Source organism: Adiantum capillus-veneris, chromosome 29 (genome assembly GCF_014529385.1).
Source record: "Adiantum capillus-veneris isolate H3 chromosome 29, ASM1452938v2, whole genome shotgun sequence".
NCBI classification, from domain to species: domain Eukaryota; kingdom Viridiplantae; phylum Streptophyta; class Polypodiopsida; order Polypodiales; family Pteridaceae; genus Adiantum; species Adiantum capillus-veneris.
The window spans coordinates 127703830-127720279 of NC_140959.1; positions in this window are offsets into that span (position 1 = coordinate 127703830).

Consider the following 16450-nt stretch of genomic DNA (forward strand, 5'->3'; position numbering starts at 1 on the left):
AAGATTTTGGAGTTTTGAGCTTGTACAATGTTAGAACAACATAATACAAGGCCACTAGTGAATTTTGGGTTGCATCGGATCCAAAATTGGTACATGTTAACTCAGTTTCAAGTTACAAATTAGTCCTTTAGCTCCTTGTAAGGGTAGAATTTAGAAATCTCAATTGTTGACTCACTTAGCTCAGATTGAAGAACCAGGTTGCAGACAAAGAATTGGGAGCTTGACAAGAGCTGAATTCAAGTCAAGTGGGAAAAAACGGATAACAATATAATCTACAGGTTAGGTTATTCAAGGCCTAGATTTTCATCATTTCAAAGGCTACAATCAATTCTGACACTCGAGCTAGAGTTAATCAACTCTTGTGATTTTAAGAGAAATTGACTGCCAAAAGTACTTTGGCAAGAGCGGTTTTATCAAACCCGAAAATAATTTTTTTTTGCTAATCAATACCAAAATCTACTAGGAAACAGTTTTTACAGAACCACTCGACATGGACTCATCTCGAGCTAAGAGTTCAAGTACAACCAGTAGCAGTGGTAACACAGGTACTAGTGCAACAGAGTAGGTTTTACAGCTTCATGGCTACAATAGAGATAAAGTCTTGCATATAGATTCAAAAGACCATAGATACTTGATGAACAACAAAAGAAACACAGGAGCCAAGATCCTATTGATCACAATAAAGCCAGATTCAAAAAACTCCCAGATGTTCATAGACTTTAGTGGAGCTAGGTATTGCAAGCTCAAAGATGAAGTGCAAAAAATTGACCCAAGTGGTTATTTAGAAATTTGCGCAAGTCAACAAAACATACATTTAGTGCATATGCAATCAGGGTCATTGTACATGGAATAGAGTGGTCAGATCTATAATCGAGAGCTAGTAATGGAAGAACCAATAGATCAGCCAATAGAAGCCAGTCTAATTGGAGAACCAAACCAAAGACGGTACAAAGGTCTAGATAATGCAATCTACAGCTTGATGCTCAGTGTTTTGAAAGAAGATACCGACAACCAGGCTAGCATAGAAGCATAAACTTCTCACCTAGAGCTTGACATGACAGAGCCAGTTTGAATACCACCAGTCATGGCGTATTGCTCAGATTGTGGACAAAAAGGTGGACATTTTTCATAAGATTGTCCAAGAAATCTAGACAACAGGGATACTTCAATCACCAAGTAACGTACAGAGAAAATTGAAAATGCGAATCTCGATGTAAGTGTATTTAACTTGTCACTTATCATGCAATCCGATGATTCTGCATTACCATTAGAAGCATCGGTAAAAACAATGCAAGTACAAAATCAACATAAAGATGCACAAGCACCTGAAAAGCTTAAAACTGATTTTTTGAACAACAAATTCTTGCATGAATTTAGTAAAGGTGTCTAGATATCACCGAAGGTTGAAAAGATTGTTAGGTTTGCAAATTATTTTGCATCCACTACCACAAGTGTGCAATCATTCACGAGTCTAAGAGACACATCAGACAGAATGATGTCAGCTGTATATGATACACATAATTCATATGCACACTATGTGGACCAAAAATGGCAACTGTACAAAAAGGATCAACCAGTGTTTGAAACGGCCCACATACCAGCTCATAGAAGTGCATCCAATGATAGAGCAGAAAGGATGGTTCATTTCAGAGGAAAGAATCTATTATAGCCCATCCTCTCTAGAGCTGAAGAATATTACCTGAGTGAACTCAGAAATTTGTTCAGAGCCAAACTCGCCTCCATTGGAAATCAAGCTTCGATGTTGTGACCAAATGAACATATACTTTGATCAAAATAGTCGTATATATAGACGAGAGTCTAGAATCTATGATGCATTGGGTCCTGAAACCACAGAATCTCATATCATAGGAGACCCATGGGATAGACAATATCACGGCAAAGATAATGCTATCTATAGCTTGACTTGGGGAATAATTTGTCATGTTTCACGGAGATACATAGGAAAATATGCAGACGGTTTACAGATGCCAAACATCAACAGTGCTACCCTAAGTGTACCATCACAATTCAAAAGGTGAGACTCAACCAGAGCCAAACAGTTTTGAGCTCTCAGAATGCAGCAGGCTATAGTGATCACCCTAGGAAGGGGGGAGTTGCAAATTCATTAAGCTCAGCTCTAGTACCAGAAAATGCTACACTAGTTAGAAGCCCAAGAACTTCTAGCGAGCAAACCCCTTCAAAGCAAAAACCATTGAAAGATCATATGGTTGTTGGAAGTTTTCCATTGACCCAGAAACCATCAAAATCTGCAGAAAACTTCTCCTATGAAGATCATCGGGGACAAAAGCTTCAGTTGATCTCCACAAGTAAGAGTCAAAAACCAACAAATCCCATAGTGTTCAAGCAATTGCATGATACCAAGCTTGCATATGCATATCAAGATGCACATCAGCAGGTTCATGACCTTGTACAAGCCCCTACAGATGCTAAACTCGAAGTCAAGGACGATCTCAAGATGATGCAAAGGCTCAAGCTACTAGAATAGGTGATAAAAAAGACAAAATTATGAAAGCTAAAGTCAAAAAGGCCACACAAAGGTCACCATCAAAATCTCCTTCGAAGAGACAGATTTTGCCAGAAAGCACAGTAGATCTTCTAAGATCAAAAATTACTCAAATGCAAGAACACAATGCTCAAAAGTTGCAAGAAAAGGTGTAGTATTACAACAAAACGAGCCAACATCCACGGAAGCAGGTGGTCAAAGCAAAGAAAAAGCAGATAAAGTTCAACCAAGTTCAATCAAGTGCAACATTGTTGGTGAAAAGAAAGAAAAAATCTCAAGCAAAGTGAAGCTAGATTTTTAGTTAAACAAGAACCTCATGTCCTTTCGTACTTGGAAGAAATGTGGTCAACCACAACTGGAAGATGCTCCTGATTTGTGAGCATATAAGGAGACAAACGAGCAGAATGCTGGGGGAATCATCTCCATCACCATTGAAGTAAGTTCAGAGATCATCAAAACTCAATTCCACGTGATCACAACAAAAGATATTCCAGACGACATCATAATGGGAATTCCAATGGCCAAGAAGATGTTAGAGATACCGAATTCAAACGTGACGGAGTCATCACAGACATCAAAGAATGAAGACCAAGACTTATCATCATGGACGACTATACAAAGTCTTCAAGCACAGTTAAAATGGAGTCTGATATCAAAGCAGATCTTATTGAAGATGATCAAACAAAACTTCAAAAGAGCTTAAAGAAAATCAGGCAATAGCAACCACGATAGATATGGAGCAGAAAATGCCACCAAAGCTAGAAGGAATGAAGATCAAAATTGCAGACAAAGGTAAAGCTAAAGTGGAACTTCCACCGGTTAGCAAAGAAGATGTGAAAGCATATGACTCTACATCAAAGAACCCTCATGGATCAGCTTCTTCAAGAAAGTCAGGCTTTCAAAACTTCAAGTCAATTATTGACCCAACTAAAACCTCTACGGAGACACCAAGAAAAGCAAAGATATATTAGCCAAAGTACTCAAGAAAGCAAAGGAAAGTCAAGCAAGTATTTGTTCCGAGCAGTTTAGTCAAAGTCAATGATCCAGTGTGGATTAAAGACAAGAAATCAAAACAGAAAGACAAACACATGGGATGGATAGCATCACAATGGAGTTTGGAAGAACATGAGTACTATGGAGGTAACAGACAGATGTGGGTTCCAAAACCGCAAGTTAGAGCATATGAAGTAACTTCAAGTCCCTCCCAAGAAAGAAGGCCCACAAGGTATCAACCTCAATAATATTCTAGGATACCTAAGAAGCGGGTATGCAGCAGAACAGCATTGAATGATGCTGAAGTCTACCACGGCTCACAAAAGGATACAGAACAAAGATGGATCTCAAACAACGTTCTTCTTGGACAAGGATTGTACACAAGGTATACAAAGATTTGGCTACCAGTCAACCACAAGACAACTGAAACTACACCAAACTTGCATGAAGATATCAACATCTCAGCAGGACCTAAAGCTCAACAAAGTCAACAAAGGAGTTACAAAGGTCATCAAGAGGTTTGGATTCCTAAGTCTTTCAATGCTACTAGTCAAAATCCAGATGCCAAAAGTAAACAAAGGCCTCCAACAACATCAAAGACTTCTATCAACAGGCCTAATTGGAGAATCAAACAACCAATGGAGTCTTCACAATCAAAGAACGACAACCCAACCAATTTGAATGCAGATTTGCAGATGATAAAATAGGTATGGCAAAAGAAACCTTCAATGCCAACTTGGTCCTTTACTAATCCTATTTTTGAGGATTCAAGCTTACTTTTACTTGAAGAAATGTTTGTAGTAAGTACAAGAATGTAAAATTCAAGTCGCTAGGGTGCAAAAAAACTCTTTTTCATAGTCAAAGTCGGGCTGTTGAGCCATAAAATGAGCAAAGCATTAGACCCAAAGCTTCAAGTCATATTAAACTCCGTGCTAAGGTCATAGTTATTAGGCTTACGCTCAAGATGGAAGAGTTGAGCATATCTAAAGTCATGTCGCTCATGTTGGATGAGATGAGCATAAGAGTCAAAGTCTATTAACTTACAATTGGTGACGTCGTAGAGTCCAATACTCAAGCATAGTGCACAGTAAGATGAGAGCACATATCTTCGTCAACGAAAACCATTATTAAAGGGGTTCCAGCTTGCAAAGCCATGTCATATGCTTTTACAGCTACACCATCTTTGTGAAGAACCCCTCAAAATATTACTTGCATAGCATATTGTTTTCCATGCATTTTTGTGTATGCATAAATAGGATGTCCCACCATTGGACATATGCATTAGTAACTCTTTTTTTCTTCCACCTATGCACCTTGACTGGACTACAATAGGAAAACCAATGTTCCATCATGCTACCCTTTCATATTTGCTACCTTTTTAATTCCATATCTGTCAACAAATAATCCCTTTGAGTACTTTACTAATATTTCCGATGCTAATAAGTACTCCAATAATGCGCGTATACCAAATTCACTTTTTTTCCACTAGGTTTTTTCTCTTTGGTCATCGAGGTATAAGACCCTAATTTAGAACCTCATCATTCTACTTCCCTTGGAACATATTTTTCATAAATAAACAGCAACCTCATCATGATGCTATTACAACGGACAAATGCAACATCATATCTCAAAATCGACTACTCGGACCAATGAAGATGTTGCACCAAATTGAACCTCATCAACAAATCCAACAACAAAATGAAGATCAAAACCAATCAAAACCTTCCACAGTATCCAAGGACACTTTTTCAATAGTGCCCGGGGATAGGCACTAAAATAGGAAGGGGGGAATGTTAACTGAGTCAACGTTAGTTAAGAAGCTACTAAATACTGAAGATGTACGATTGTACATGGAAGATCAAAGTGAAGAAGCAGTAAAGATTGGAGTTACACACTTTTCACATTTTTCCAAAATGGCCATGTATTGTAATTTCTCGATTTATTTAGGCGTTGTGATAATTGTAACGTGTTACGGGCTCAATAAGAGTTCCAAGATGTAAATCATAGGTCACTTAGTGTACCTAGGTTGCATATACAATAAGTGTGGAGTCTCAAAAGGTCTTGGGCACCGGACATTACACATTTTAGACCTTGGCTAAGGTATAAAAGCCAACTTTGTAAAGTTTTTATTAAGTTTTGGATAAGAAATACACAGCGTGAGCTAAGGAGGCTCACTTATTTCCTTCTCGTGCTTCCTACTCCCTCTCCGGTTGTCACATTGCGAATGTGTTTGTTGCATTGCAATCACAGGTAAGAGCTTTACGAATTGACGTAAGCCATTCACCCTATTTTGTAGCTTTTGGCATCGCTGACCCACGGCCTAATTTTATCATGATTAGAAATTTACACTTTTAAATCAAAAACTAAGCATAGACGGGGCATTGAGGCATCATTGCTAAACATAGATGCATTCTGAGTCAAAAACAACTAGGTCAAAAATCCACTGCTGTTAATAATTGCGATTTTGGAACTTGACCTAAAGTGGGATTTGAGGCAATAGGCATGTGTGCTTAGGTCTTATAAACTTGTCCTAAACGTTATGTTTGGATGTCATTTGATGCTGTAACGGATGTGATTTCTTGCCAATGAGCGATTGGCTTTTGGTGATTTCAGTCACTTGAGTGTAGCTTGAGTTAGATGCTAGTTGTTAGATATTTTCCAAGAGATTGACAACCTCTTGTAGTCTCTATGCACTAGTCGAGTCAGCTTTGTCCCATGGTTTGACAAATTAATTGTGGTTCTCTCTAATACGACAATAAGTGGTGAGGTTAGACATGCGTCCCACAGAAGGTCTTTGAAATTTCTATCCTCCCAACAATATACTCTGATCCTAGGATTATCCGTACTAAGCCGTTTCAAAGGATTCAAATCAACTTGATCGTATTCCTCAAATTCTAAAGCTGATGGTCCTTCTTTTGATGCAATATCTGGAAATATGGTATTTACTTCTAACCCCCATTTGTCTATCACGTGAGGGTTTTCAACTTGTACATATTGAGTTCCATTTATATCCATGTACATTTTATCTTATTTGTTTGCCCTGATTTCCTCTTCAAACTCAATACTATGGTCATCAATGTGAATAGAATACTCTTCGTTAGGATCCAAGTAGACATGAGCTCCATAGCGATTAGTCTTATAAAAAGAGATATGCTTATAGCGCACTATCGTTCTGGTTTCTGAGTGAGTCGAATAGGAAGACATTTCATACGTTGATTTTGAGAAAGTGTCTGAGACTTCTTCAAAGATAGTGCCCAAGTGCTCGCCTTCATTAACACTCCCTTCGTTGGATACTCTACTGGAGGTTTCTCCAAATATGCCTTGGTTTCCTAGTATACGACCAGATCTAAGGTTCATAAAGACTTTTGAAGCCCTGGATAGAGTACTTACCGTCGGATTGACTTGTTGTCAATTTCTTCCACTTGACTTGATTGCAACTTCTATCAAGCTTTGAATTCCTTGTCTACAACCTGATTCCTGTATCAATCTTGATCAAGTTAGCTATTCTTTCACAAAGACTATACACTTCTTGCTAACTATTGTGATTGGTCTATGTGTATCACTTCAAATGAAGCTAAGTGAGTCACCAGTTGAAACTTTCAGATTCCACTTTTGCACAAAATGATCAAAGGAATAATCTGTAAAAACTGAGTGAGCATGTACCAATTTGGATCCAATTGAACCCAAAATTGTCCGGTGGCCTTGTATTATGTTGATCTAACACTGCACAAGTTCAAAAGTCAAAGCTGGTGTCTCTGTGTAGCAATAGTAAATAATCACAATTATTTAATTTTCTCACTTTTTTGCACTTTTTGACTTGATTTGCCAAGCATGCAACTTGTTAAGGTCTCTGGATAATTTTCACCAAGTTTAAACAAAATTTGTTCAAGTTATCATCTGTTTCATGTCCACAGACTGAGTTTTCAAGAATCTGGCTTAAGTTTGACCTCTGTGATCCAAATTTCACCAAAATTGATTTGTGTGGTCTACTTGATATGCTTGACCTTGTGGTATACTCAAATGTGCAAGATTATCAATTTATACAACAGATGTAAATAATCACAATTATTTACTCCAGCTTTTTTTTGGAAGTTTTTGTCCCAATCTTGACACGGATTTGTTATCTCAACTTAAGCTCCATAGCCAAGTTTCATCAAGTTTGGATAATGTTTGTTCAAATGGTCATCAGTTTTGTATCTAGAGACTGACTTTGCAAATTTGGCCACAATTTTCAATCCAATGATCCGAATCTTACCAAATTTGATTTGTGGGCTTATTATAACATGCTAAAGCTAGTGGTATGTTGACTTGGTAAAAAAAGTTCAAAAATGGGGTAGATATAAAGTGATTATTTACTCTTGACCAATTTTCGTATTTTTTTGATCAATTGAGGATGTACACATGTTTATCACATCAATATAAGCCTATAAGTTAAGTTTCATTGAGTTTGAATAAATGTTTTCCAATTTATACTTAAGTTCTCGAAAGTCAGTACAGACTTTAGTTTTTACCCAATTTTTGGTCAAATTGGTGATCCAAATTCTATGAGCCTTTACAAAAGTTGTTTGTACACATGCATAGAGTCTAGGGTATCAACCTTAGTCAGTTTTGAGCTAAAAGTAAATAATCACGATTATTTACTTTAGTTCCAAAATAAACATTTTTTGAACTTTTTCCTTGGAAAGTCTTTTCATGAGCTATTTTAAGCCTCTGAGTCAAGTCAAAACTTAATTTGGCCTAAAATGTCAAGAAAATTTAAATATCTTGAGTTTTTACAAATTCTTAAAATTTTTATCTCAATGTGTCCTTGAGCTTACCCACTTGTTCATACAACTTTTAAAGCATACTCTCCAGTCGGATTGAGTGGTTGTCTGGTGTTATTTCTAGCCGTAGACCTAAATTCAGTAACTTCACTTAAAATTCAGTAACTTCACTTAACAACTCACAATTGATTCTTTCGGAGAGAGCAATGTTATGAATTCCACTTTGGATTCTACTTACCCTACTCCTAAGTTCTACTGCAATGGGGTTGTGGAAAGTCTCCACAAACACTCGTTTTCTTGTTTTTATGGTTTTTGAGCCTTGATCTTAAGACTTATCTCGTCCGTCAATCATTCTAAAAAACCTAATCTAATCTACAATCCTACAATCCTAAAGGCACTCAGCAAGTACGATTACTTCCAAGCTACCTCTACACAGCAAAAGACGACAAACTCAAGCTATGCGGTTTTAAAAAGAAAGTTTCTACTCTAGGAGATCCTAGAGGAAGTTAAAGGATAACTTCACAAGACGCTTGTGTTTTTTCCTAGTATAGGTCTCTTCAATCCCGGGAAGCGGCGCCAAATGTGGGACGGGTGTCTAACATCACTCCTATCTTATTGCAAATGTAGTGAGAACCACAAATAAATTGTCAATCTATAAGACGAAGCTGACTCGACTAGTACATAGAGGCTACAAGAGGTTGTTAATCTCTTGGAAAACAACAAACAACTCGCATCTAACTTAAGCTACACTCAAATGACTGAAATCACCAAAAGCTAATCCCTCATCGACAAACAAATCACATCCGTTACAGCATCAAATGACATCCAAACGTAAAAAAACTTCTAGGACGTACATGTTTATAAGACCTAAGCACACATGATTATGGTCTCAAATCCCACTTTAGGTCAAGTGCAAAAATCATGATTATTAATAGCAGTGGATTTTTGACCTAGTCCTTTTTGACCCAGAATGCATCTAAATGCTTAGCAATGATGCCCCAATACCCTATCTATACTTAGTTTTTGATTTTAAAGCTTAAATTCTTACTTATGATGAGATTAGGTCATGGATCGATGATGCCAAAAGCTACCAAATACTGTGAAATGCTTACATCAATGCGTATAGCTCTTACTTGCGGTTGCAATGCCACAAACGCGACTGCAATGTGACAACCGGTGAGGGAGTAGGAAGCGTGAGAAGGAGAGAAGTGAGCGTCGTTAGCTCACACTATGTATTTCATTGTCCGAAACTTAATAATAACTTACGAAAATTGGCTTTTATACCTTAGCCAAGGTTTTTGGTGGTCAAAACTAATAATCAGGGAACTCTAACTAAAGACAAGTCGATACAATTTGGAAGCTTGTAGCCCCGGCTCATCAATTACAAGTTTTATCCAAAAAATAGGAGCTACAATATTCCCGATTCATCAAAATAATAAATGTTTTTACAATGAGAGCTCTGAAAAATGGTATTCGAGTTAGCTTGTTGCTAACATCTACACACAAGATGTGGCCCAAATGTTTTTAGATGGGAGTGGCTCTCCCTCCCACCTCCTTTTGGGGAGCCAAACGAGGCTAAGAACCTGAGGATCCGTTGCATCTTTTTGCTTTGAGTTGGTGTTGTGGGTGGCAGACACATCGTGACCAGTCTTGTTGCAGCGAGTCGGAGTCGTCAATGTGGCTTGGCTCCCCACAATGGCCTGCTCAGTTTTCTCTCCATTGTCCATGGATTGCATTCTTGTGCTCGTGAGTTGATGTTGTGGGTGGCAAACACCGTGACTAGTCTTGTGGAAGAGAGTTGGAGTCGTCAATGTGACTTGGCTCCCCAAAACAACCTGCTTAGTTTGCTCTCCATTGTCCAGGGATTACAATTGAGCGCAAGAAGCTTCTTTTTGGTGAAGGCCCCTCACCGGTCCGATGATGGAGTGTTCAAACCCCCCCTCCCCTCCCCCCCACTTTGTGGCATGCTTGCTATATTGGATCCTCCTATGAGAGGGGGCTTCCTGTAGCAACAAGTTTTATCCTTGTGGCACTCATACATGATCTTATAGGAATGTTGCAGTAATTACATGCTCTATGTTCGGCGAGTGGCTCCCATAATAGCCAATGTACTCAAGTGTTCGGTTATGTAATTGATTATGTGTCTCACAATTGTCAATGTATGTCTTGTTATCTTGATGCCCTGGCTCTGAATCTTGAGCAAGGCCCATGATGTAAATTTTTTGGTTACTAATATAATACTCACTATTGTGAGTTCTGCCCAAAAAACAAAAGGCCCTTTCAAATTATTCCTCTATTTCAATTTTAAATTTTTCTGTCATAGGTTTTTTGTTTAGTCCGCTTTCATCACTCTAAACTTCATGCCAAACATACAACTAAATGTATATCCTTGTAAGATGACGAAAGAGTATCAAAGCCATGCCTTAAATCATTATGATGGTGTTTTTCCGTGGACTTGAGATATCAACATGCTTTCTTGGTGTTTTATGCTAATTAGAACAAGATTTTTTGCAAAATTAATAATTAATACTCCATTCTGACCTTCGATATTAAAATGGTGTGAACTTATCATTAGGAGTTTTCATTGTCAATCAAATATAATTATGCAAGAAAATTAAGAAGCTATTTGCGAGATCTATTATTATTATGCATGAATTTTGATCTTATAAGTTAAAATTGTCTAAATATGATTGGGATTTCTCATTTTCAATGAATAAATTATATCCAATTTTCCCTCTTCAGTAGACTTATGGAACTCTAAATTACAAGTTAAGATACTTTAAGAAATATCTCCCCACTGTCAAGAAGCAGTGGGGCAAGCGTTGGTCGGAGTCAAGGTGACAAACAATTATGTGGAACATCTAGCATCCAAATTGGCCGCATGGAATGAAGGTTTTCTTATGGAAGGTGCTATGGGGAGCCCTACCAAATGGGGTGAAGATCTGCATCAAGGGGATCGTTCTGAGTAGATGCTCGCAATGTAGAATATATTTTGAAGATCTCCTCCACCTTTTCAAGGAATGTCTGACAATATGTGCCCTTGCAAGAAAGATTTGCAAGTGGGTCCAAAAGACCTAGAAAATGGGATTTTCAAGAACAATCTCTTCTTGGGAGGGAAAGTGTTTACCAGCCATGCTCTACTCATCGCGAGTCAAATTGTGATATTTTGCAACTTTAAACATGTTTGGAAGGCAAAGACTTTCTAAGTTCACAGAGATAATCCAAAAAAGCAAGGGCCATTGGGAAACACATGGACCTTGATGAGTGGAACATGACCTTGGGTGCCATAATGACTGATCTGAATGGGTATTGATGAGGACCCATCCATTATCATTGGGGTGGCTGCCCCCTCAGCCGATGTATTTATGATCATATGATGATTTCATGGATTGTAACGAGCATGGCAGGAATTTGTAATTCTATGTCTTTGTTAATATAATCTACTCACCATTGTGGGTTTTGGAGAAAAAAAAAGATGCTTTAAGAAAGCAATACATTTAATTTTATTGTGGTATGTTTGGCTTTCTAAAACAAGCTCTATTAAAGAAGGGAGGTAAGCCTCGAGGGGTTCATGATGTATAAAATATGTGTTCAAAGATTATTCTTTTTATGCATACTCTACTTTCAATGATTGCCTTGGGATTCTTATATGTTTCATTAAAAGGATTTTCTTGAACATTGGAGGTAGTTATACATTTGAGCATTAAATCACTTTTTACTATGGACCTTCAGTTGCCTGTGAAGCTGTAAAATCTTCTTTGTTTATTAATTAATTTTTTGAGAGCTTATCCTTGACTTCCTTTTCATTTTCATGTTCTAACGTGATAGCATGAGTCTTCACCTTGTTTGTCATAAAATCTAATATCTAACCAACCCAAATGATTTTCTCATATTAAATTGATCACTTAATGTGGGAGAATAAATGGGAACAAGTGTTAAGATATAGATATGTGCTTATAGATCTATCTCAACACGGGGCCAATAGTAAAGGGGCCCAAATGGGAGATGGTCTATCAAGAGCAAGGCTAACCAATGGAGCATAAGACCTTAGGGTTAGCTTCATTGAAGACCTCCAATAATGTGTGTAAAAGTCCTTTGACTTTACGTAAGCTAGGGCTGAGCTTGAGGTGGGAACCCGGCCCAAGCTCGAGGTGCTTGACCTGATTGAGGTGCTTGTCGTGCTTGAGGTGTTTGTCCTGCTTGAGGTGCTTGAGGTGCTTGAGGTGCTTGACTTAATCCATGCTTGAGGTGCTTGACTTGCCGCTTGATTAAGGTGCTTGAGGTGCCTTGACATGCTTGCCTGAGATGCTTGTGGGAATACCCCCTAGTCCAAGTGCTTTTTCATGCTTGATGACTAAGGTGCTTGAGCTCCTAAAGTCAAAAGCATCCCTAAAAGAGGGGGGGCGAGCCCTTTTCCTAGGTATTAGAGAGAGAACACACACTCACACTCACAAGGGAAGTCCCAGCTTGAAGAGGCAGCAAGGACACATGTCAGGTCCCTACCCATGTTACCTTCATGTGTTGCTTGAAGCCTATTGGCTAGGCTTCAAAGGGGTCCAATGATAAATTACTTGAATTATCTAATTGTTTTTGCATTTATCAAGTCCTCTGTCTCAAAGGGGAAAGGGGGAAACTTGTCCCAAGGCTATCCATGTTGCTTGTAATGGCTTCTGCTTGTGATTGGCTAGGCCTGGAGGGGTCCAATGAGCTTCAAGCATGAGTTACAAGGGGGGGTCGACCCAAGCAAGGTAGGGGGGTGCTTAGGCGGTATACTCACCCACACACACTCACAAGCACTCTCATTGTGTGCTATGCAAAGTGGAAGAGCTCCCTCTCCAAGCAAGTAAAGGTTGAGAGCCTACACCAACACTCTTGGCTATGGAGTGCAAATCCAACCAAGATCCGTGCTTCAATGCTTAAGCTTGCCATCTCCTTCTTCTTCATTATTATGCTATTATGTATGCTAGCAACAAGAGTATGATAAGTGAGGAACTAATTCTTTCTCCTACGAAATGTTTCTTCTTCCTCTTCCCTACCCTCATTCCCTGCTAGCTCTCTCCACCTTCGAAGGTGTTTGAGGTCTTGGGACTGAGGCTTGGTATAGTTAAAGCTTTCTTCAAGTTTAGGTTATGCTATGATGGTGATGCATGAAGCTTTCCATCTTCATTTCGTCACCTAGGTCACAAGGTACACAAAGAATGTATTGTAACAAGTCTCTCTTTATGGGAGAAATCATAATACAAATGCCTATTGGAGGGGGGACCGGCTCCACATAAATCCGGTCCACAACTGTTGTCATGTTCTCTAAATTCTCTCTCTTGCAAAAGTATTGTCTATGCCAAGTTAACTAATTGCTATGATTATGTTGCTATCTTCAATTATGTCAACCCACTATGCTCACAAAATGTTTTCTTGAAAGTACTCTCATTAAATTCCGTTACTCTCAAATTGAATGGGCAAATTCCATTACATTGGCCGTATCAGAGCATTTGGTTTCTCTTTTCTTGCTTAAGAAGAGAGGTCCTTAAGTAGCCTATAAATGGTTGATGTTTTTAATTATAATAGGGTAAGTGGAATTGGGATCTATTATCGGTTTTGTTGAGCCCACTATGTGGGGGATGGTGCACACCTCGGGAGCTTTGGACTTAATAATGGAGTCTTTCTAGACTTGCCTACGGCTTTACCATTATTGAGCCATAAGAAGTCCGAAAGGAGCTAACCCTTGGCAACTCTGCTATGTTAGACCTACTCCTCTACTCTCTATAATTAACCACTTTGAGCCGTGGATGTAGATACTTAAGAGCCGATTTTCAAAGGCTAAGAGGAGTGGCAACTAAGGTTTTGTATTGCCAAAGCATACACTAAGTATAAACATAAATTTTGTTAACATGGCTGACAATAATCAAGAGAGTAGAATGAAAATTGATAGCTTTGATTTTTCACATGAAGGTGCTAATGATGATGCTCCCATGTTTGTGAATTATCTCGTCACTAGGTTACAACAAGATATGGGCAACCCTGTTTTGCAAGCCGAAGTTACTCAACAACTTCGTGCTTATGGAATTTCCCTTCCTCTCCCACAGGAGAGAGAGCTTAGGAGGCCTCTTGAAGAGACCCCCAAAAGAAGACTCTCTCCCATTCGAGAGGAGGAATCCAAAGAGAAAGAAAGCAATGACAGTCTAAGTTCTTCTGAAGATGTGGCTCCACGAAGACGGCGGTCTAGACGATCGCCTACTCCTCCCAAGAGGAAAAGAGCAACCTATAGTTCTTCTCCTCATCACTCTGAAAGGCAAGAGAGGAAACAAAGGAAGAAAAGGGCTAGGAAGAGGTCACCCTCTTCTCCTTCTTCTTCACCTTCCTCCTCTTCCGATGAAAGTTATGGCTATTCTTCTAGAGAATACAAGAGGGGAGGACATCGCAAATCAATTCCTGCATGGCGAAGGTCACAAAAGCTAAAGAAGTTCAAGGAGGGAGGAAAGAGTATCTCTTTTCTCACCTATGATGGCACCTTTGGTGCTACCGACAAAGTGTTGGCCTTCATCCATCAATTTGATGCGGCCTTTGGGGACGAGGGCTTCACAGAGTCCTCCAAGCTACGCCATGTAGCTATGCACTTCCAAAAATCAGCTCGTCAATGGTGGGCTAGCCTTCATGACAATGGAGAAGCCCCAAAGACATGGAAAACTCTACGAGTTTCCATCATGAAGCAATTCTTCCAAGTGATACTAAAGATAAAGTTCGTACCGAATGGCGCGGCTTGAAGCTTCTCTCTCATGAGTCTATCAACAAGTATGTAGACAAGTTTTGGGATTTACATCTCAAAGCTACTGTCTTTCAAAAGATAGACTTTTCCGAACAAAGACAGCAATTCTGTGTGGGATTACCTGAAGAGATGGCCGAATACATCAACTCTCTAAGGCCCGGTACTATTACCGAAGTAATCCACCACACCATGGTTGCTTCACGCATCAATTTCCATCAAGGGGCTAGACGTAATGTCAAGCCCATGGAAAACAAAGATAAAAATGATGCAAAGGGGAAATACAATGCTCAAAATAATTCCCAAGGCACTTCCAACAACAACAACAACAATCGGTCCAAGGAGAAGGGAGTTTACAAAGGTAAAAACAAACTCTCTCCTGAAGAGCTTGAAGCTTTTCGCAAGGACCATAAGTGTTTCAAGTGTGGAGAGCAAGGACATGGCTATCGTTCTTGCCCCAAGAAGAATACTCGCAATGAGACTCCTAGGGATTCCACCATCGAATCTCCAAAAGAGTATGGTCATTGCAAAGGATCATCACTTTCCTATGCGTGGGGAAAGGTAAGAGAGCATGATGCCTTCATCTTGTTTGACACAGGCTCTACTCTCAACTTCATATCAATAGAGTTGGCCACCAAGTTGGGCATTCAAGCTTTTGAGATGGGAGATATAGTAACAGCTGATGCAGCTTTCAAGGGACAACAAGCCTCCGTTACTCCCTTGATTGGGAAGTTGAGGCTTCATGTCCAAAGCTATGTCAACAAAGAAGACTTCTTCATCTCTCCTCTCCAACATCAGGATGTTATCCTAGGGGCACCATGGTTTGATCGCATGGCTGCCAACATGAAGTTCCCTGAAAGGAGAATTTACTTCACCTACAGGGGAAAGAACATGTATATAGATGCTAGTGAGCGTGGTCGTACTATTCCACTTGTAAATCCTCTTTCTTTTGATAAATCAATGAAGAGCTCAGTTTCTGCGTACATGATTTATGTCAAAGAGTCTCTAAAAGCTAATAATGTTTCATCAAATGAAAATGATAGGAATCAAGAAGAGTTAGACTTGTCTACTTTTCTAAAAGGATTCCAAGATGTGTTCATCGATGATATCCCTATGGACCTACCTCCAAAACGAGGGGATGATGACCATCGTATAGAGCTCCTTCCAGGCAGCTCACCGCCTAACAAAACTCCTTATCGAGTCTCACAAGCTCAACAAGAGGAGATTATGAGGCAAGTACAGGAATTGGTAGACAAAGGGATGGTGAGTCCTAGTTCCTCTCCCTTTTATTCTCCAGTTCTTTTAGTGCAAAAGAAAGATGGTACATACCGTATGTGTGTGGACTATCGAGCACTAAACCATATCACTATCAAAAACAGATTTCCTGTGCCTCGGGTAGAAGATCTGTTT